At 40.5% G+C, this 23,377-nt stretch overlaps 1 protein-coding gene across 1 annotated transcript in view; it reads left to right on the plus strand.

The window, feature by feature from the left end:
• The window catches only part of HSD17B12 (hydroxysteroid 17-beta dehydrogenase 12), a 148,087-nt gene that overhangs the window by 60,317 nt on the left and 64,393 nt on the right, over positions 1–23,377 (plus strand). The gene's annotated exons all lie outside the window — the stretch shown is intronic.

Here is a 23,377-nt window from a genome sequence, read left to right on the forward strand (position 1 = left end):
TCACAACCAGATGGATACACCAGTGCTGTCCATACCCTTGGCGAAACTTGCTGACATTCCCAGGACAGGGACTGTGGCCGGCAGGCTTGTCACAGTGATGCCCTTGAACTTGGACACCTGCAAGTCAAATTACTTTCTCATTAAGAGTCAGTTGTGTTTGCTCTCCAACTCACTTATTCTGTAAACTGATGCATCTTGGTGTAAAAAGGGGACTTATTTCTACAAAGACTAAGTTGAATGCTCTGGAAAAAAAAAGTAAGAAAAGTCAGTTCTTTTGGAAATTGGCTGTGGAATTAGGGGCTAACAAGACAAGTATAAAATATTGGAAAAAATTATAAAAAGTGAGAAGAAATTTGTTCTCTGGTTATTTCATTTGTGTTTAAGCTTTTGCTGCATTTCCAGCAACTAGTAGCTGATGCATCATGAGTGTGGTTCATTGCAAGAAAGACTGGGGTCCCTGTCTGCAGATCCAAATTCACAGAGGAGGCCTGGGCCCCACCCAGAGGCCTGGTGGATTGTACTTATACATGGGTTATTTATTTGTTTATTTTATTTTATTTTATTTTATTATTGTTCAACTACAGTTGTCTGCATTCCCCCCCCCCACCATTCCCTCCCACCCCAGCCATTCCCACCTCCCTCCCCTGCTTCCACCTCCCCGCCACCCCACCCCCATCCCCGTTTTGTCCGTGTGTCCTTCATAGCTGTTCCTGAATACCCTTCCCCCCTTGCCCTCCATTTTCCTCTCCCACCTCCCCTCTGGTTACTGTCAGTTTGTTCTTCATGTCAATGTTTCTGGTTATATTTTCCTTGCTTGTTTGTTTGGATGATTAGGTTCCACTTAAAGGTGAGATCATACAGTATTTGTCTTTCACCGCCTGGCTTATTTCACTTAGCATAATGCTCTCCAGTTCCATACATGGTATAAATTAAAATAAAATGCTTATAATGTGTATTTATCATTTTGTAGGATTCCTTGCTTTAACTGATTTCTCTGAGTAGCCAACTAACAAACTACCCCAATTCTTTGAGAAGAGGGGATTTCTACTGTATTTGATGATTATTCTCCCCCACATTTACTGACACATAATTGACTATCAAGTTCTTTGTATGCCTTAAACTTAAGGTACTATATTTTTATTAACATTACCACCTACTACCGACATTTATATAATGCTCTATCATTTATTCCATCACATTTATTGTTGCCCTCGATCTTTTGAGCATCCTCATGAAGTAGAAACATTCCTTACCTTCTGAGGTAAGGAATGTTTTTGTTATTTCTTTTCAGAGCATAGCTCATCCTACTGGACCACTTGTACATAGATGCACTTAGTTTTTATGTGATAACGATCTTTATAGATTCCTAATGATAAGTTTGCTAAATTATTTTTAACCCTGCTGAGAGCACAGATCTTTACAAAGGTGAGCATGTGGTATATAGATATACAGGAAATCGCTGGCATTTAAGGATTTTAACTTTCACGGTTCAACTATGTAAATGCCGCCCTGAAGGTCCAAGACAACAGTGTTTTGCAATTCTGCTGAGGCTTGAATTTGAATTAAGCTGTGACACTAATGAGCGGGCGGGCGGTCAGTGTGGGCGGGCGGTGTGGGCGGTGTGGTTACTTCGGTAGTAGCTGAACTGAGCATCCCACCCGGGTCTTAGTTCTGTTTCTCTCTTAACTACTTGTAGTCGTGCGTGTGAGTCTCACGGTGATGCAATGTGCTGTGTGTATACACATGTAAAATTGTCTGTTAATGAAAGCATCTACTAGTTGCTGAAAGTAAAGGTTCATATGCAGAAAATAGAAGCTTTTGGTTAAATAAAAATGTTGTTTTGAAATACTGTGGTGTGCATGAATTCGCCATCTGCTTGATACAGAAACCAGAAAAGCTGCCTCTTGCCACTCTTTCAACAAGTGCTCCGGCCGTGTAAAAATTGCCTTGCGAGTCAGAAGATACACTGTAAGAACATTGGAGAATCTGGTTAACTTGTGATAGGGAGCGACCCGAGGCTGTGGGCAGAAATGTGACCCTGGAGCGGGACAGGATTCCGTTCAAGCATGTTCGTGATGGAGCGGATGGTGAGAGCACTGAATTGACCTTTGTTATAAGGAAAGGTTTCTTTTCCTCACTGAAAGTTTTGAAAAACATTTTTTTTCTGTGAATAATGTAAATGTAACAGAAGAGGTGATATCAGCAGACCAGGTCATTCGCTGCAAGTTGAGGAAATACCCAGAGATTTAGAAAATTGTTCAAGTTTTCAACTTGGGTGCAAATCATCTCTTTGGGAGGATAATGTTTCCCTGAACAGATCTCTCCCAGAAGAAGGAAGTACCAGAATTTGATGTTGGCAAAGACAGACTAACTCTGTTTACGCTTTCAACGCATCTCTATGGAACACCCGCGTATCAGGAGCCACGCTGGGCAGCCAGGGTGCGGTGCTGAACGAGGTAGACGCAGCCTGTCTTCGCCTTCAGTGAAGTCACGTGCCAGTGGCGGAGACAGACAGAACAAATAGGTCCAAAAAAAAAAAACTTCCCAAAACAGACAAATAAGTAATTGCCATTAGTAGTAGGTATCCTGAAAGAAACAAAGAAGAAGCTAGGGAGAAAAAATGGAGAGGTTCTTATTCTGTAGCAACATGACAAATTTTGTGGCAGGCAGGGTGTTAAAGGGCCAGGCTAATACCTCTCGCCCATCTAATTGTCCTCTAGTTACGAAGCCGGAGCCTGGGCGGAGGGAGTATCCCCCGAGCCCTCTGGAGTACAGTGGTGGAGGGGTTGTGTGTGCAAGTTACACGTGGCAAATCCACACCAACAGTCCTGTTCCTTAAGCTCTTGGGTCCCCGCCTCTACGCTATGCTAGGCAGGTTCTGACCTCCCAGATCTACTAAATGTAGGCTCTTACCAGGTCCAAGTTTTAGTTGGCCAACCAAGTTAACTCACAGACAAGCTAACTGTTAAATCCTTAATCTCTGTATGTGACTCATTAAAAAAATGGCCCAGTCTGGTGTGATATTCTGCTTTCCTTGGTCTAACACTCAGAATCCATTCTCACCCAGATGTCCCAGGTGTCTACCAATATGAAATAGCAAAATTTTGCAATTGTTTTTATGTGTAAGTTACTTGTTATCTTTGTGGCCCCGACTTTTATTTTTTTCCTGGAGGATGCTGTGATGCAGTTGGGTCTTGAGAAGTGGAACTCTCTTGCAAGGAAACCACTCTGGGAGTGATGGTGAGGTTACAGGACTTGGAGCCAGGAGAGCTAATCCCTTTAGGCACAGGAGGGTGGGCTATTTCTATTTCCACTGGCAAGGGAGGCTCAGAGGAGCTTGGGGGCTTGGGGTTCTTGGCTTCAGCTGAGTCCCCCAGACGTCCCTGTGCTAAGGCTGCGGGTCTCAGTCTCTCTCATTCTGCACTTTCACTTTCCTGCCTGGAACACGGTGAGTCTGTGGGATTCAACTGGCATTTGCAGCTCTGCGGCGGGCACAGTTAAATCTGATGGTAGGGAGGTGAGCCCTGTAGCTATTACACATAAAAGTTTTTATTAGGGCTGCCATAGAAAATCTCTGTTTCTGATCATAAATATGAGCTGAAGGTTTAAAGGCCCTCGCTTACCGTTTTCTTTTGGTAGGTGCTCCCGTGCGTGGAGAAGCAGCCCTGCCATACCACACTCCGTGTGCTTGTTTCTGCCAAGCCCAAAGGTAGCCGCCATTGCTTAAGGCACTGACTTTTTGGGTAGATAATTCATATAACCAGCAACCAGCATTCATTTGAGTAATGGTGATGCTACTGCATCATGGACCAAATCAAAGCAATACAAAAGTCCTCTGAAGTCTATTTTGGGGATCCCATTTTCTGTACCAGTCAGAGTTCAGTCAGGTGACAAGCCTAGCAAGTTGTTTTAACTAAGAACCCCATGTCTCCTCTGGTCCAGCAACTTAACTCACTCCAGTGGGTTAAACTCATTCCTCCTTCTTCCTTGTCTTACTCCAAGGAGAAAGGAGGAGATTGAAAAGGAAGCCATGTGCTCCCTGAAGAAATAGGGGACTTCTTGCTCCTCTCCCCTTCTGATTCTCCACTGTCTTTATGTAGACTTGGGGATTCTGTGCCTTCAGGGGCAATTCCTTGTGAGTGCAGGGGACGGCCTACTCATCAGTCAGGGTTCTTCAGGAAAAAATTAAAGGGATTATATACAGCTTAGTAGGGAACTAAATGTTTTGCCAGCAGTGGGTAAGTGCTTTTGCAGGATTGACTGCTTTGATGAAATTATAGTTCTTTGTATGGGTACCTATCACCTATTGAATTAAGACAAGCTGAAAGTCATCATATCTAATAAATCTATTTTATTATCATTGTTAGCCAAGATTATTAATATGGTAAGTTTTCTGTCAATTTGATTTGAACTTGGAGCTGAGTTTGTACTTGCGATACCGCATGATGTAAAGGAGACTGGCTTTTAGAAGAACTCACTGATTTGCAAAATATGTGTAGAGATGGTGATATTTACAGTTATATTATTATGTGGTAAATCTGACTGCATACAGTTCAAACAACTTCGATTTAAAAAAACACATCTGCCTTTTATTAAAAAAAAAAACAACCAAACATGATGTTTCTCTTTTTTGTAACTTAACTCAATTGTAAAGCTTTAGGATGACCTTGTCATTGCGTGACTTTCTCTCTTGAAATGCAAAGCTGTTAGAAATGTAAAGTTTACTGATGTATAGTCAACAGAGGAATAGGGTAAGGTGAGGTTTCACACTTTCTACCTATGATCAGATCTGTGCAGTTACAATGTGGAGTTGACCAAATAAGCTTGTTCACAATTTTCCAATAAAGTATTTTTAATATAATGCTTTGTTATGTTTAGCCTGTTTCATTTACATAAGGACAATGAGGCATTAGTGGACACATATAGACCTTTTTATTTTATGTTTAATAAGTCTAGAACCGCAGGATGTTAGGATTAGAGAGTTAATCTCATGTGGCCAAGTCGCATATACTCGTCCATCACTCCTACAGTACCAGAGATATTTTCATTGCCCGTAGAGTTCACGTAGTCCAAGGCGAGGAGCCGGAAACCATACAGTTTGCCTCTACCGGCATTGCCTGTAGTGCTTGTGACTGCAGAGTATCCTTTTACTACAAGATGCCCGGATTTGTCACTGTTCCAGGCTTTCCAGAAAGTGACATTTTTTTTATGACCTATAAAAGTGAGGCTCCACAAGCCATAGAGGTACCGACAGAATTTCCTGGGGGGCTTTTGAAGCAGTGTCCACAAAATGGAGCTCAGTCTTTGTTTCTTCCTCGTGGGTTTGTCATGCCTAATTAATGAGATTTACCGTTAAATGAGACATTTCTGGTGTGGTCATGGTTACAAATTTGTTTTCTCTAATTATATCCCGGTAGAGAGAAGGATAGATTCTTATTCAGCATATGCAAATAATTACATTACCATGTAAAGTAAAAGAACCCGGGAAAGACTCGGTGTATAATATTTGACCATTGTTCTGATTAGTTTTGCAGAAAAGGCCAATCAGTGTGTTCTATTTTCTACACAATTACCATCTTTAAATTTACTTTATGATTTACTGCTTTACGTTGCAATTACTTTTGCTGCATAACAAACTACCCCAAACTTACCATTGTAAAATAACAACGATTTTAGACGCTCATAAATTCTGCCCAGAAATTTTGCCAGGACCCGGGGACAACTTTGCTCCTCACTGTATTACTGAAGTCGCTCAGTGACACTCAGCTGACGGGTCGTCTGGTCTGGAACACCTGAGACGGCTTCTCCCACAGGCTGGTGCAAGGGCAGGAGTGACTGGGCAGCCGGCGCTGTTTGGTGACTCGAGTACCCCCGAGTGGCCTCTCTAGCGTGGCCATCTCAGGGTGGTTGGACTTCCCGGATGGTAACTGTCTTCCCTCAGAGTGAATGTTCCAAGAGAAGCAGGCAGAAGCTGATTGGTTTTGGTGACTGACTCTCAGAATTCGTGCGATGTTGCTTTTGCCACACTCTGCCAGCCAGAGAGGTCCTGAGCCTGCCCAGATGCAAGGGGAGGGGAAGGACTCCGCTTCTTGATGGGGGCGTGACTGGGTCACTGTGGAGGATGTGTGGGAAGGGAGATAATTTTTGAAAATAAAATCTGGCTTTGAAAAATACAATCTGCCATAGTTTATCAGCTATACTAATGTTTCCCCAAGAGTATTTGTCCTGCATTCAGATGCATCAGTAGGAATGACATACCATTGGAAGCGTCCATTGTTTTAATTTGTTCAGAGTTAGTCTGACACAAAGAGGGTTAGTAAAAAATTAAGGAGAAAGAAAAGATGTGTTTTCTCAAAACCACTATTAAATTTTCCTCATTGGTCCCATTTAGTCTTGCAAAGTTACTTCTTGTTCCGCCGGATCTTCTGTCAGCAGCGTGCTTTTGCAGTGTCTGCTTCTCAAATAAAGAGTCCCGTACATTCATTCAGTCTGCTTCCCGGAGCGGCTGTCTGGCGGTCTGCTGTTGGTGGCGGTGTTGGGTGACACCGGGAAGGACGCCCGACTTGGGAGCTGCTTCTCTGCAGCATCAGTGGTAGCCAAGAGCCCGATACGGGCCTCCACGCAGGCTATCCTTCTCCAGATGTTTCTTCCTGAAGACTCCGTCTCCTGATATACGGCTGAGGCCTTTTGGCAAGCTTGAAGGAAAAGTGGAAACCACCTGTTAACAAGACTGATGGTCTCTGGTTAATTTATTACAGTAATTAACAGTGTCAAAATGGTATCCCCCGTTGGGATATAATATAGAGCTAATTAATGATTTAGTCAGTGATTATCTTGAGGGCATGAGCCTTATGATGGACACTAGGGGCATTGATAAATCTCCAGGGATTTCTAGAGAGTGTGTTTTAAAATTGCTGTCAATTAACAAGAGTAGTGTATACTTAGAAGCACAGTCTCGGAAATCATTTGTTCACAGCGTCGTGTCAGCCTTTGCTCATGAAATTGGGAATCGGGAACATGTTTCTGTTGACCCTCAAAAGTGTGCAGATATTGAACCGTATTCACTGATAGTTATACCTTGGCTTCTCTTATATCAGGTCAGATCTCATGAGAGAGTTGAGCTAATTAAAAATATGGAGAATACACTACCACCCTAGTTCTTCCTAATACCCTCCTGGCTCAATAGCGCTACCTAGTGGCTATTTTGGAAATACCAGAGACTGTTGGGGTATAAACTGTATCTTAACAATTTTATTATCCTTAATTGGGGGCCCAAATTTGTGAAGGCTGAATTATATAAAGAGTTTCCAGGTATTTAGAGATTACAGGAAAATATGGATAAGTCAGACCCAAGACGAGAAACGATTCCAGTCTTGGTTTAGAGTGACAGTAATTAAAATAAAGCAGAGCTATACGAAACAATAATTACTAGGAAATCAAGCTTTTGAGAAACAAGAAAATTTTGTTAAAAATGCCTCAAGGGCATAACAAAAGTCAATACAAAAGCTCAGAAAGTTACCAGGCTGTTAGAAAGTGAGAGTGTTCCGGGAAGATAAGGGAGCCCGGCCGCCCGGCTGGACACTGAAGGCGCACAGCAACTGCTTAGAGCTTTCTCCTTACGATTACATTATCAAAGATCAGTGTTCTTCTGCATAACTGGTTCAAGCTGTGTAATGTATAAGCTTTCTTGGTCGATTTTAATATTTTATACATATGTGCACGCATGCGCACAAGATGATGTTAACACTTATTTACACCTGGAGCTCAAAATATATTAAATTCATTTTCTTTTACTACGTTGTAAGATAATGTACATACCAAATTGAGTTTGCCATCCGAACTGGAGTTTTCTTTAGGAGTTTAGTCTTTAGAAATTGTTCAGGTAATCAGATTCCTCATTCTTTAACTCACTCTGATGTTAGTACAGTACCTTATGTCGATTAAGAATCATAGAAGTTCTAGTGACATTGACATTGCAGAGCAATGCAATCATTGTTGATAGCAAGTTTGTCAGATGACATTTGAAAGTTTGATGCAGTGGACAGGAAGAGTAAAAAAGATTAAATGATTTGCAGATTTTTCTGAAGTTTAGAAGAGCCAGTCCTTGTATAAAGATATCATTTTTTTTAAAGATTTTATTTATTTATTTTTTTAGAGAGAGCAGAAGGGAAGGAGAAAGAGATGGAGAGAAACATCAGTGTGTGGTTGCCTGTCATGTGCCCCTTACTGAGGACCTGGTCCGCAACCCAGGCATGTGCCCTGACTGGGAACTGAACCAGTGATCCTTTGGTTCGTAGCCCATGCTCAATCCACTGAGCTATACCAGCCAGGCTAAAGATAGCAGTTTTTAAAAGTTTAAATAGTTTTGGGAAGCAGTAATAATGTGTCTAACTGGTAAAAACCTATGTAGAAAATTTAAAAATTCAAAGAATGAAATGTAACAGTAGTATTGTATTTTTATACAGAAAGGAGACATATACCTATTTTTAAATTAAAATGATTAAACCAGATCTAATCAGCTCAAGGATTTACCTTAATTAGTTTCTGTACAACTTGGATTCTCATATAATTCTCTGTTCATTTACCAAGTATTAAAATATCTCCAAAGTTTATATTAGTGCATTTTCAAAATTTTTATTGAATTTATTGGGGTGACATTGTTTAAAGTTCTGTAATACATCATCTGTATACTGTATTGTGTGTCCACCACCCCAAGTCAACTCTCCTTTCGTCACCATTTAACCCTTTTACCCTGTTCGACCTCCTACCACCTCCCTTTCCTCTGCCCCCCAACATCCCTCCCCTCTGAGAGCTGTCAGTCTGTTCTCTGTATCTGTGAGTATGTTTCTATTTTTTTTTATTTTGTTCATTAGATTCCACAAGTGAAATCATGTGATACTTCTCCTTCTCTGACTTGCTTATTTCACTTAGAATAATACTCTTTAGGTTCCTCCATGTTGTCGCAAAAGGTATGATTTCCTTTTTATGTCTGAGTAGTATTCCATTGTGTGGATGTACCCTTTTTTTTCTATCCACTCATCTGCTGATGGACACTTGGGCTGCTTCCTGATCTTGGCTCTTATAAACAATGCTGCAGTGAACATAGGGGTGTATATAATCTTTTGAATTAGTGTCTTGGGTTCCTTTGGATATCTGCCCAGAACTGAAATCGCTGGTTCATAAAGCAGTTCCATTTTTAATTTTTTGAGGCAACTCCATACTGCTTTTCACACTGCCTGTGCCAATCTGTATTTCCACCAATAGTGCACGAGGGTTCCCTTTTCTCCACATCCTCGCCAGCACTTGTTGTTTGTGGGTTTGTTGATGATAGTCATTCTGACACGTGTGAGGTGATATCTCCTTGTGGTTTTAGTTTGCATTTCTCAGGTAATTGAGCATCTTTTCCTATGTTTCTTGGCCATCTGTATGTTTTCTTTAGAGAAGTGTCTATTCGGGTCCTTTGCCCATTTTTAATTAGATTATTTGATATTTGGTATTGAGTTTTATAACTGTTTCCTTTTTCCCCTCTGCCTTCTTTTGTATTAATAGCATGTTTTAAAAATTATTCCATATTCTTTCCTTCCTAAGTTTATTGGTTGCACATCTTATTTTTTTATTTTTAGTCATTGCTTTATATTCTTACAGTGTACATTTTTAACTTATCACATCTGTACTACTTCATATACTCATATATAGTGTATTCAATACAAACCTGTATAGCATACAAACCTGATAACACTACATGTTTATTCCCCATACATTTTATTTCTGTATATGTCATTAACTGTGTAACATTATTTTTGTTTTAGTCAGCTTTATTTTATTTAATTTATTTACTCTTTAAAAGATTTTATTTATTTATTTTTAGACAGAGGGGAAGGGAGGGAAGAAGAGAGGGAGAGAAACATTAATGTGTGGTTGCCTCTTGTGCATCCCCCGGCTGGGGACCTGGCTGGCAACCCAGGCACGTGCCTTGACTGGGAATCAAACTGGTGACCTTTTGATTCACAGGCTAGCACTCAGTCCACTGAGCCACACCAGCCAGGGCAGTCAGTTTTATTGTAAAGAAAATTAAATTTATTTCTAAAAAATCTTTTATATTTATACACGTACCATTTCTGATACTCTTTATTGCTTTGTGTAGATAAAGATTTCTTTTTTTTTTTTTTTTTTTAGCTAAGAAGAAATGATTTATTGTACACACTCAGCCACAAATGATAACAGAACCAGTCCAGAATGTCACAGGTCCAGGGCAAAGGACCAAAAGGGACTATTGTTGTAAAAGCAGCGTGGGTCTCTCAAAAGGTGGTCGCGGAGATCAGACTTTATGTTCTACATCCATCAACAAGTTCTCGATAGCAGGCATGCAGTCGAACAATTTGTACCAGTGTCCCTGGCCTCTGGCTTCCCTTATTTCTGCCCCTGTAGCTTCCATGGGTACACAAGCTAGCAGTTTACTTGGACCTCTGCCTCATCTTTGTTCTTTTGCGCTTCAGCCTGCGCATTCGCTTCTTCCTCCACTTGGCTCTCATGGCGCAGAGGTTTCTAAGAAGATGGTGTTAAGGCCCTGTGTAGATAAAGATTTCAATCAGGAATCTTTTTTTTTTTTCTATCTGTAAGACTTTTAAAATTATTTATTTATTTTTAGATTTTATTTATTTATTTTTAGAGAGGGGAGGGAGGGAGAAAGAGAGAGAGAGAAACATCAATGTGCAGTTGCTAGGGGCCATGGCTTGCAACCCAGGCATGTGCCCTGACTGGGAATCGAACCTGTGATGCTTTGGTTTGCAGTCCGTGCTCAATCCACTGAGCTACGCCAGCCAGGGGACTTTTTTTATTTTTATAGATTTTTAAAAATTTCTTTTTAGAGAGAGGGGAAAGGAGGGAGAGAAACATCAATGTTTGGGTGTCTCTCACACGCCCCCTACTGGGGATCTGTCCCACAATCCAGGCATGTGCCCTGACTGGGAATCAAACAGGCAGCCCTTTCATTCACAGGCTGGTGCTCAGTCTATTGAGCCATACCAGCCAGGGCTGTCTGTAAGACTTTTTAAAATCTCTAATAGTGCTGGTCTGCAGGGGATGAATTATTAATTTGCATGTGTGAAAAAAAACATTAATTTTAAAATTCATCTTTATTGATTTTGAGAGAGGGAAAAGAAGGGAGAAAGAGAGAGAAGAAAGAGAAACATTAATTTGTGGTGCCCTTTATTTATGCATGCATTGGTTGATTTCTGTGTGTGCCTGGCCTGGGATCAAACCTTCAACCTTGGTATATCAGGACAAAACTCCAGTCAACTGAGCTGCCTAGCCAGGGTCTGAAAAAAAAACAACACACCTTTATTTTTGAAATGTATTTTCTCTGGTTACAAAATTTTATGTTGACATTTTTTTTTCTTTCAGTATTTTAACTACTTCACTTCATTGCCTTCTGGGTTGCAGCATTTCTGACAAGAGGTCTGCTGTCATTTGCTTTGCTTTGCTTTTTTTTTTTTACCACTGTGCATAATGTTTCTTGTTGCGCGTGGGTCACCGGCCAGCAGTGACCACGGAACGCTGTGGATGGCTCGCCGAAACACACGCGAGAAAGAACAACATATGCACAGAGACAGACTAGTTTCTGTGGGGAAGTAGGGACAGAAATGGCCACCCCCCCTAGTGGGGAGCGCGCTGATTTACCGTCCATACCTGCTTTTATTAGGCTCATTTTGCATAATAATTCAGGTAAAGTACAGTACTCATTAGGGGAAGTAAGGAACTATAGAAAACAAAGAACTCTGCCGGTCTATTGAGTTGGGGGTCAAAGAGCTGTAAGACTGAGGAACAAACTAACTTCCTCCTAAGACCCTTCTCATTCAACTGAGAGCATCTAAACAAAGGAGGTTTCACAGTAATTTACATGTTCTTTCTTAGGCCTGATCACCCCGGGAAATCCGCACTTCTCAGTACCGAGCTGCACCACCCTGTCATTGTTTTAGGCTTAGGTGGAGCAAGGGAACTAGGTAACCAAGAGATAAGGAGATTTTCTCCCAGACGCTGAGAACTCAGGCTATGTCAAAGCCGAGGAGCGAGGGTCCATCACCCCCCTTTTGCTGCAGCCCCCCCCCCAAGTCCTTCTTTTGGGGGGCCTCCCAAAAGTGATCGTGCCTGGCTTAGGTCGTTCCCCCCGTGGGGAATCTTACCCATCTTTGGCTAACCGACCAAGCTTTGGGGGGTTCAGTTATGAATAAAGCAGCAGAAGCAGCATTCCTGCCAGGAAGATAAGCTTTTGTCTCCTTGCTGGCTTACAGTTCCAAGGGCATTCCCTTAGCCTTAGCTAGGCGGGGGTTTCAGCTTCTGATACCAGTCAGGGCGGTTCCCAACAGTTTCTTTTTTCTCCTGGTTACTTGTAAGATTTTTCTCCTTTTCACTGGTTTTAAGTAATTTGAGTATTTTCTCACTTTGTGTAGTTTTCTTCATATTTCTTTTGCTTGGAGTTTGTTGAGCTTAACTCTATATATTCATTGTGTTTCAAAACCTATGGCTATTAGTTTATCAAATATTTTTTCTATGACCCACCCTTTTCTTGGGACTCCATTCACATATATATTAAACAGATGAAGTTGTCTCTCAACTCACTGACGCTGTGCTCCTTGTTTTTCTGTCCGTGCTATGGCTGTGCCCTCACATTCATTAACCTTTTCTCCTGCAGTGTTTAATCTGCTGTTAATCCTGTTAGTGTATTTTTTTTATCTAGATTTTGTATATTTTTCCTCTCCATGTATATATTTAGGTCACTTTTATGTTTGCCTTATCTCTTCTTAAAATATTCACCCTCTACTTTTTTGAACATAAAGAATATAGCATATTCTTTTTCTCAACCTCAGTCTCTTTGTCTGCCTCCTCCCCTGTTGTTCTCCCTCTCTATATATGTATGTATAGATATGGATCTAGCTATCTATATCTATATCTACAGATATATATCTACATATAGATATATATGTGGTCTATTCAGAAGGTATCCAGCCATGTAATATAAAAAACAGAGACATTTATTGAAGAAGATACAAGATACAAGAAACATTGTATGTAGGATAATGATGCCTGAGTCCCCTTCAAAGTAGATACTTTGGGACCTCACACAATTCTCTCAATCACCATCAGCTGCCCTAGCCTAGTTCCCTGAATCTCGTTGACAGTCTGAAATTTGTTTCCTTTAAAAGGTGATTTTATTTTTGGGAAAAGCTAGAAGTCGCAGGGTGCCACACCTACGGGGCTGGTCACCTGGGTGATTTGATGTTTCACCAAAAAACTCTGCACGATGTGATGCGTGAGCAGGTGCATTGTCGTGATGAAGCTGCCAGTCACCAGCTGGTCATAGCTGTGGCCTTCTGAATCATCCCAGTAGTTCCCACAAAGGAATGTTCAAACTTAATGCAAAATTTGATGCAGATTTGTTGCTCTACTCGCTCAGTTATTTTGAATGCAACAGCCACACAGTACACATACTCACTCAGCGGCGTCTACCGCCCTCACTAACTATATAGTAACTGTATAGTGAAGTTGTCATTATTCACCCATGTGCATTCCAGTTTACTCTCCTTGGCTGCCCGGTTAGACCAATGCCGTGCAAACCATTCTCATTACATTAATAATGGCTGGACTTTTTCAGACAGACCTCACATGCTTTGCTGGTTGATTATAAGGGGCTCGGTCTTCCTCAAATGCTCAAGCCTGTTTTCTCAACTCAGGGTTGAACGAATGCTGGTGTCTACTTGAGTTGCTCTTCATCCTGGCTTCGCAAGTATCTCAGGGCAATAAGCTAGGACAGCCAGAGGGCTCACCTCTTTTGTTTACCTTCTCTTAGGTATTGCTGTCCTGAATTGTCTATTGTCCATGGTCTTTGAACCATGTTTCATATATTTTGTCCAGTTTTTCTACTTTAAGATGATAGAATAATTCTGATCTGTTACACCATTGTGACTGGAAGCAGGATTCCCTCTGCCCCCTTTTTCATTATTATTGATTTTCCACATTAGACTTGAAAGAGAAAAGGACTCAGTCCTTTTGCAAATGTTTGCACAGGGCCTGGCACGGTTTAAGGGGGTGTGCCTACTTAACAAGTATTCTTTTGGTGCCTGAAGAGCATTTTGAAACCTCGTATTATTCTTAATCTTGTACAGAAAGATACTTTTGAAATTTAGTTTGGTTCCTATTTTGTCGCAAGTGGGTTTCTAAGCTAATGTGGGATCCTGTTGTAAAGCTGTTCAATTAAATTGCACAGAGTGTAGCTTATTTCAACTTCATTACTGTTTGTTACCAATCGTTTACTGTGATAGAGAACAGCATCTGTAATATGGGTGGATATTTAGTTAGAAATGTAGCATACCTACTAATTAGTTGGCCCAGCCAAATTAGCGTGTGTCGGTCTGTAGTTCCAATTAAGGCAGCTGCTTGAATGCTGCTGTTGTGCAGCTGGCACGAGGCACGTGGGAGTGTGCTGCACCGTGGCCAGACACCAGCCGCACCTCCCAATTAAAACATTTTCTTGTGTTTGTACAGTTTCTTTAAAACAGCGAGTGGTTTTTTCCAATCGGATTATTGATGATTCAGTGACTTTTGTGTAAAAAACCTTTTTTTTTTTTGGTTGGGGAAATATGGGACCAAGGTGTTCTGAAATGAGTCCCATTTAAGTAGATGATTAGTGTTTCTCCTCCCAAACAAATTAGTGTTTGTTGTTGTTCAAAGCGGGTAGTTGTATTTGGAGTACAGCTTTCAGTTATAAAAGAATCTGTAGAAAGGCATATTCTTTGAAACATTTATAAAGCTTAGTAGTTTTATATAGGGATTTCTTCCTTTTTTATTTTAGAGAGAAAGTACTTTGAAAGTTTTATGGAAAAGGGTCACTTTAATTTGACTTTCCCATCAAGCGAAGTGATATGTTTTCTTGTCAATTATTCATTGTTTGGTAATGTCATTATACTATTACTTATTAAGTGCATAATTTGTTTTATGCTGATCTTTAAAATAATTACACGTCAACTAATTTAAATGACATAGTACTGTATTTAATACTAGAATCAAAGAAGAGATTAAAACTGGCATTGAATTTCATAAATTTTGAATTACTTTATTCCTTTGCTGTTAAAAAAACAAATAGGATTAATATTTAATGACAGCAGGCTATACTAGTAATAGAAAAAATGTTGGTATAGAATCAGCTTTTATTATGCTTCTTTAATACTATAGAGATGTTTCATATCTAAAATGTAATCACTCTTCAGTAACTGGTAAAAATACTAAGCCACAAATGCAAATATATTCACTTTTGTGGAATACACAGAATCATGTATAGGCATATGTAGTTTGGAAAACATACTCCACATGATTTTAAAGAGCATCACTGTTTAGGAACTACTGATGGACTAAAGCCCTCACTTTAGCGTTGGTCTGCACTACAGTATGCAGTAAAGTATGCAGTAAGTAGTAAGTATGGAAACTAAGTCTCAGAAACCGAGTCATGCCTAATGACAGAACTGTACGGAGTTCAGACCTTCAGCTTCTCAAACTGTGTACTCCATTCCCCCCGCACTTTTAAATATACTTTAAACATTATGGCTACGTACCTGAGTGGTAACTTTGGAGGTACTTCTCAAAAGCATAATGTTGGAATAATACAACATCGAGTGAACTAGAAAACAAACTGAACTAAATTTGCGTCATGACAGTGTTTGAATGTGGTTGCCTATTGCAGTTGTTATCATTGGATCTTTAAAGGACCTGTGAACACTTTCATTAAAGTAGATGCATTTGCGCCCTGGCTGGTGTGGCTCAGTGGATTAAGCGCCAGCCTGTAAATTGAAGGGTCACTGGCTCAATTCTTGGTCAGGGTACAGGCCTGGCTTGTGGGCCAGGTCCTCAGTTAGGGGCGTGCAAGAGGCAACCAATCAATGTATCTCTTATACATTGGTGTTTCTCTCCCTCTCTCCTTTCCCCTCTCTCAAAAAATAGATAAGTAAAATATTTTAAAAAATAAAATATATATATTTGTTTCTCTTCGTTTGTTAAGACACAACCATGTTAACTGTGTATTTAAGGATGACTTTGAATTAGTACAACCCTAACAATATTAAGTAAAACTGTATATTGATATTAAAACAGGCTTTGATTAAAAACAAATAGTCTTTCAGTCATATTTGAGATGTTTCCTGAATAAGTAATGAAATGAACATTACTTAGGTAATGATCCAGTGATGACTTGATCCTTTGACCCATTATGAGGACAACCTGGCGAAGTCACCCAAGATCACACAGTGAAGCTGATCTTTAATTACAGTCTAGCTAACTGCAGGTCTAGTTTCCCTTCTATCCCTAGGTTATAATTCTAATGAACCACCTCCCTCAACTTATCCTTTGTGGTATTAATTCAGAATCCAAGTGCCTTGCATGCGTGCCTTATTTTCTGATCTTGAATTGCTTAGAATCCGTGTTTTGTACTCCCGTATCTGAGTAGCATGGAGGATGCTGCTGTTACTGCCCAATTCTAGAAAGCCTTCATTCATCCTTTGTGTTTTTAGTAGTGGTTTGTGTGGCTGGATGTTGGACCACCAGCCATGGAAGGGACCTTTTCATGGGTGGGACTCCAGCTTTCCCAGTGCTGCAGTGTGGTCCCTGCTTTGATGGGTTTTGTACATTGAGCTTTGCCTTCTCTTGATAAAAGGACTTCCTGTAATGAAGTTTGAAAACCACTGCAGTGGAGATCTCCCAGCACCTTCTCTGCCATTTCTTAACTGTTTTCCTTCTAACAAAGGACCTGCTTTACTCAACAGGTGTTTCTGTATTCCTACTCTTTTATCCTCCTTAGAGGAACAACTGTCATCTCTAAAAGTGAACCTTTTGCTGGTATCTTGATTCCAAATCTCTTCCTGATTACTTAGGGACTTGTTGCCATAGCAATCTTCCCTTCTGTGATCTCTAACAAGTACCTTTTAGACAAGTTTTGTTTGTCCCACTTTTTGTTTTAAAAACCAGCCCATGTCAATCACATAAATCTTAATTTGTCTTCTTTTGAAAATCCAAATGATCTGTGAACTCTGGGCCCAACCTTCCTGTAGGGTGGCAGTCAGCTGGAGTGGTGAACCAGATGCCCTTCAGATGGGCCTGCCCTGCCCGGGATGACGCGGCCCCTCCCCATGCACACAGCGCGCATGTATAGACTTTTAGTAGGCTCTCTTCACTCGAGTAAAATGTGCATGGTCCCTGAGGACAGTGGAGTTTGCATCCACTATTGTCCTTTACAGTCTTACCCACTATTATCCTTTACAGTCTTTCTAAGCAGCACATCCAGAGAGAAATTCTATTTCATTCACAAGGAGTGTAGAACATGTTATCACCTAGATATGCCTTATCATCAGTGAAATATATTTCTTCTAGTATGGTATGCTTATACTTTTATAACACGTTCTTCATTAATTTTGCCTTTGTCTCATAACAGAAGCACACCTGTAAATGCTAACATTAAAAACAGTGTAAATGTAGGAGCACTACAGAATACTCCTGAAGTTGAGGGCATCACATGCTCCCTCGCAATTACTACTCCTTTCATCCCTAGAAGTAACCATTGTCTTCATTTCTAGTATTATCATTTAATTGAGACTTCTTTGGACTTTATATGCACTGAATGGATTCCTTTGAATTTTGATTTAACCCTATGTTTGTGAGCTTCATCTCTATTTTTCCGTGGAGCTTTAGTACCTTTGTTTTCATCCTTTTATGCATGTGCGACCATTGCGTTGTTGCAGTCTTGGTTATTACCAACCATGTCACTGTGAACAGTCCCACGCATGTCTTCTGGAGAGCGTGTGCGTGCACTCCTGTGGGATCTGTGCCTGCATGCGAACTCATACTTGAGACACACTGAAAGCTCTATTTGTCATATGTGAGACATCACTGTTTCTTTCGGTGTCTTTGGTAAAGAGATAGCAAATATGTTTCTTAAAATCATGTTGCAAATACAATAGTAGACTCGGAATCAGCACCTAAACCTCATCTTGTCTGTGCACTGCACAGAAAAGAGAAAAAAATATTTAATGAGTGCAGAGTAGCTATTTTTATGTCTTAACTTTTGGTACTCTTTATGACTTTTGAAAACCTAAACAAACAAAAAAAAACTGAACATATTTTGAAAGCTGAACATCTAACCTTTTCACTTAACTGCTTTAACATTTTTTCAGCCTGCAAAGATTTTAGAGGTTGGTTCACCTGGCAGTTTGCCCTCATTTGGCAGGGCTCCAAGTGGTGAGGATATTGAATGGACATTTTAATTATCACATTAAGGATCATGGAGACTAAATATGCTCTAAATTACTAGATTAAATGAAAAATAAGGAGACATAAACCTCCACTCTCCACCCTTGTTTTTTCTTGAAAGTTTATTTTTGAGAATGTTGTAGAACAGATAGGTGTATTCCTATGTTAGCATGTACCATCTTAAACAAATCATGAATTAAAGCGTTCTTGGTCTTTTTTGGCCATGTCTTCTTTCTATCACTCTTTCACACACAATGCTAAAATGTTATTAATTGAATTTCTCCTGGCACAACCACAAGACAATTTCTGCAAGGAAGGCTTAATGTTATTTAAATCATCATCATTTTACATAGCAAATTACCTCTGGAGTTTAAACAATGCAGCTACTTGTGGTAGATGAAGAAAATCAAGTACCACTGTACAGACTTTTAGGCATATTAATATTAATATATTTTTAGAAGCAAGAAAAATATCCCATGTACTACCTTGTGATCCTGTATGAATGGAGAATTAGCCCATTGAAATGGTTGCTTTTTCTTGAGTAGAACAGAGCATCATGGGAATGTAGGCTGTTTCTCATCTTTTTTGTGTGAATGTGTTTTAAGTTGTCAGATTCTTATGAATGGTTTGGAGGGAAAGAAAATACTTCCAAACCATTTGGAGATGTTTTCAACAACTAAAGAATATTTTATGAAGAAGGCATTACCTTACTAGCTTGAAAAAGTATCTTGTACTTTACTTTTTAAAATAGACTTTATTTTTTAAAGCAGTGTTATGGTCACAGCAAAACTGAGGGGAAGATACAGAGATTTCCCATATGTACACATCCTCTCCTGTTATGAAAATTCCGCATCAGATGGTATGTTTGCGACAACTGATGAACTTCCATTGATACATCATTATCACCCCAAACCCATGTTGTAGTCAGTGTACGTTTTTCAGGTTTTTAGAAGGAGTAAATTTAAATCTCAAATTTAGTTGTCTGCTTACAAAACGTTTTTCTTCAATGTCTGCATTTGACGTCTCCTTAGCTTATCCTCCTTAGACTTTTAAAAAATGGCATGGAAAGTATACATTTTGCTTCTCATTCTTTTATATTTTTAAGTTTAGTGTTGAATGTTTTCAAAAATATTTTTTACTGTAGCCACATCTCTTCTGTTTTCATATTTTCTGTTATTACACACTGGGCACAGGCCGAAAGGGGTCGGTTGAGACCCCAGATCAGAAATGCGTATGCTCATAGAGAGCATTCGTGCATGGAAATGGATCCAGCGAGCAAGGGTGAGGCAAGAGGGAGTGGTGAGGCCTGGCGAGCCCAGGAGCTAAGGTGCTACCTTTTCTAGGTTTAAAAGAATTTATAAAGGGAAACCAAGATATCTTATGTCAAACTTTATGACTTGTATCCCAGTGTAGCCCTAACTGGGGCTCAGCAACATCGAGGGCCCAATAGTCTATGGGTCGCTATTTCCACTTATTTATTTTTACTAAGCCATTATTTCTGTAGTGATTAAATGCGCTGGGGACTGTTCTGAGAGCTTTATAGAAATCAACTCACTGAATCACTGAACAGCTCTCTGCGATTGGCACTTTTATCCTCCCTATTTAAGGGAGGTATCTTGTATTTAAGGGAGGATAAAAGTAAGACACAGACCAGTTCAGGGACTACCAAGATATTGGATGGGTTTGTTACCGTTAGGATTTGTGAACTGGTTTCCTCAAAACTACCTGTTAGACTTTTTAAAAATCTGACCAAAAATACATGTAGAGATATGGAATTTATTAATGATAGACACATTGTGTTTTATATTTCATATTAAATTAAATTGTGTGACATTTATCAGTTGAAGAACCTTCAGGCAACCTCCATATTTTTTTTTTGCTTAGAAATAATTGAAAGGTATAGGAAAAAGTAAATAAGGATTCTCTTTTTAAGGATTCAACATTCAATCAGTTGTGTAATTGGATCCATTCATTACCTGTGACAGTGCAAATTTATTGCACACTAGGATTTGACATAGGAATTTAAACAGAATATTGTACCAATTTAACAAATCGGAAATAGGCAGTTTCTTAGCTTCAAAAAATATTCTCATTTTTAAAGAATTGTTCTCTCACTCTCTGTTCCTGTCCTTGCTTTATTTTTTTTCTTGATGGCATTTATTACCAAATCTGATATGTCATGCATTCACCTGTTTCTTTCCTGTTTCCCCCCAATATACTCCAAGCTCTAAGGTAAGCAGCTTGGTTTGGGTCGCACCTAGTATCCCAGCACACATGAGAGTGCCTGACCCATGCTAGGCACTTGGTAAATACTGAATGAGTGCATGAAGGTCCACAGCACCAGCTGCCTCATAAAGACTTTGGAAGATAAGCTTTTCACCACCACGAGACTATCCAGATTTCAATTAATTTTCTTAGCAAAAGATTAGTCAGACTCAGAGTGTTCAGGGCCACGTTTCCAGATATTCATCCACTGAGTTTCAAAAGTAAATCGATAGGTTAGATGCCGTGGCAATAATCAGCAGAACGAGAGTACAACTACTGAAACTTTCCGTTTGTTTCTCGTGAAAAAATTGAATGTCAATGTAAGGCCGCCAGCCTTGATTGATCTGGAAGCAGCATCCAACATCGTTAAGAGATTAGTGTAGCTGGCAGTGGGATGCCTTCCCAAGCCCTGGGTACCTGCGTTCTCTTCTTGTCTCTAACAGAGCTTTGGGCAAGCGATTTTACTTCCATCTCCTCATCTGAAAATGCAGACAGTTCTACTGTGTTCTAGGATGGATGTGAGAGTTAAATGAGGTAATTCACATAAAACACTTAGCATAGTGCCTGGCACTCAAAAGTTGCTCTTGTGATTTAGCACCTCTGTGAAATGAGGGAGGTATTTAAGTCAGAAGTAGAACAACAAAGTTCTAAATTGTAAGAGTGACATGTGGCTCCAGGACCCAGTGTGGAGCCTGCCTGTAGGCAGGCCCCCCTCGGCTAAGGGGCTGGGTACCTGCAGTGCCTTAGTGATTGCTGCCAGAGACCGCTGATCTGGGCGGGGGCACAGACAGTCCCCGTGCCTCTAAGACAGAAAGCTTCAGTTCCCCAGCGTTGGATTCCAAAGCGGACTCCTGGAGAAATGGCCAAGACGTAGGGACTGGCGTATGAATTTGTAGGTCCCGAAACCTACCTTTGTCCGGATACTCAGTGAATGTGCCTTTCACGGGGAAACTTGCATGAAACCTTGCTTAATAGGCTGGTAAACAAAACCGAATACCCAGTTTTGTTTTTTGTTTTTACTTTTTAAAGGAAGTATGGCCATGGTAGCTGTTCATCAGTATACTTAGTGTATAACTTACTTGTATACTTACAGTGTAACTACTCCCCGAGGGCAGATATACAGAGGAAGTCAGCATAAAAGCAGAGGCTCCCTTCACGAGCACGCCATCTCTGGCCCAGAGAGTTTGCCTGTTTAAGGGCACCAAGCGAAGGGAGACTGGCATCTCCGTTTCCACAGCAGGAGCAACCTTGCCAGGAGACCAGCTGTTGGGGGCCTCTGGGCAGTCTCCCCCAGGCTGGGTGTGGGAGGACGTTTCCAAGACCCGCCCAGCGGCTCTGGTTTAGCCCTGCATCCGGGTCTCTGCCGCTCTCCTCCCTTCCGACCAACACTTCGATTCTTTGTATGTTTGCTGCTCGCCGCCCGGCTCTCTCTATAGTTCTTGTGGCTCTGGGAGCCAGTCAACCAAAGGGAGCCTTTTTTCTTTGCAAGTGGCAAAAGTGCAACTTGTTTTCTGAAATGAGCCAACTAATTAATTCAATTGTACAAAACTCTAAAAGGATTCCCTTTTCTCCTCTATGTGGTCTATAAACATATATACCCTTTGACCTGACTGTTCCACTTCCAGAAATTTATCCTACAGAAAAACTCAGATAACAGCATTGTTTATAGTAGGGGAAAATGAGACACTGTATAATGTGTTTGTCAGTAACTCCCTAGTCCATCCTTGTCTTTGGTGAGAGACAGGGCCCACCTCTCAGGGCAGACAGTGAGAGCTAGATTGCTCTGTGCTGTCGGACCAGCTTCCACACAGGGCCGTGAGAATGTAAGCTTCTACCTCTTCTTGACCGGTGCTTCCTTCCAGAACTTGAAGTCGGTGATTAAACTGAAGTCACATGATTTAGCCTCTGTCTGGACCGTAATTTGGGGGGTAACATAGGTGACCAGGATCCACAAATGCTCCTGAGTGCTTTGGCTCAGTGTGGCTCTTGAATACGTTCCTCAGATTCTGTTCTTCATTAGTTCAGGTCTTTGTTGCCTGTGGTACAGCCTTTCCCAGATTCTCCCTCAGACCTGTCCCCAAGACGGGCTTCACTGGACTGCATGTGGGTTATGATTTATTTTATGTACTTTGTGTGTATGTGTGTGTTTTCTGTTTTATTGTAATGTCTTTGGCATGGGGAGGCATTCTGGGAGCAGGGGGACAGCCTTGCCTGTGCCCGTAACTTCTTCTGGACAGCCTTTGCTTGGGTGGGAACAAATATAAACGTGCTGTAGTTTCCCCAGCCTTACTTTGTGTTTTTTTGTTTGTTTTTTTTTTCAAAAATAATGTTTGATGTTCTATAAAAGTTCCTCTGAATTCACTGACATTCTGTTTCTTTCGAACCTGCTAAAATACATTCCCCTTCTCCAATACAATGAGCTCTTCCTTTGATCTGTGCCTGCTCATACTATGTTTTGAATGACTGATTAAATAAATTATGGCCCTGCTATTTTATGTAATTTAAAATGTCTGTTTGTATGTACTGACATGGAAGGCCATCTTTAGTGGAAAAAAAAAAAAGCAAGTTGCACCATAGCATATTTAGAAAAAGTCTAGTTCTTTTTTTTTTTTTTTTAAAGAACATCCCACATCCCATAGATAGTAAACTCGTGAGCCAGCTCTGTGTGTACGTAACGGATGTAGATGGGCATCAAACAGGGCTGGGAGATCACAGCCTACACCATTCACAGTGGTTCTTTTGTGGGGCGGGGCAGTTAAACCAAAAATAGTTCCTCTTTTGAGGGTCATGGATCTTTTTGTGATGCTTAATGATAAAAAAAAAA

This window comes from Phyllostomus hastatus, unplaced genomic scaffold, assembly GCF_019186645.2.
Source record: "Phyllostomus hastatus isolate PE091 unplaced genomic scaffold, TTU_PhHast_1.1 phas_scaffold_585, whole genome shotgun sequence".
Taxonomy (NCBI): Eukaryota; Metazoa; Chordata; class Mammalia; order Chiroptera; family Phyllostomidae; genus Phyllostomus; species Phyllostomus hastatus.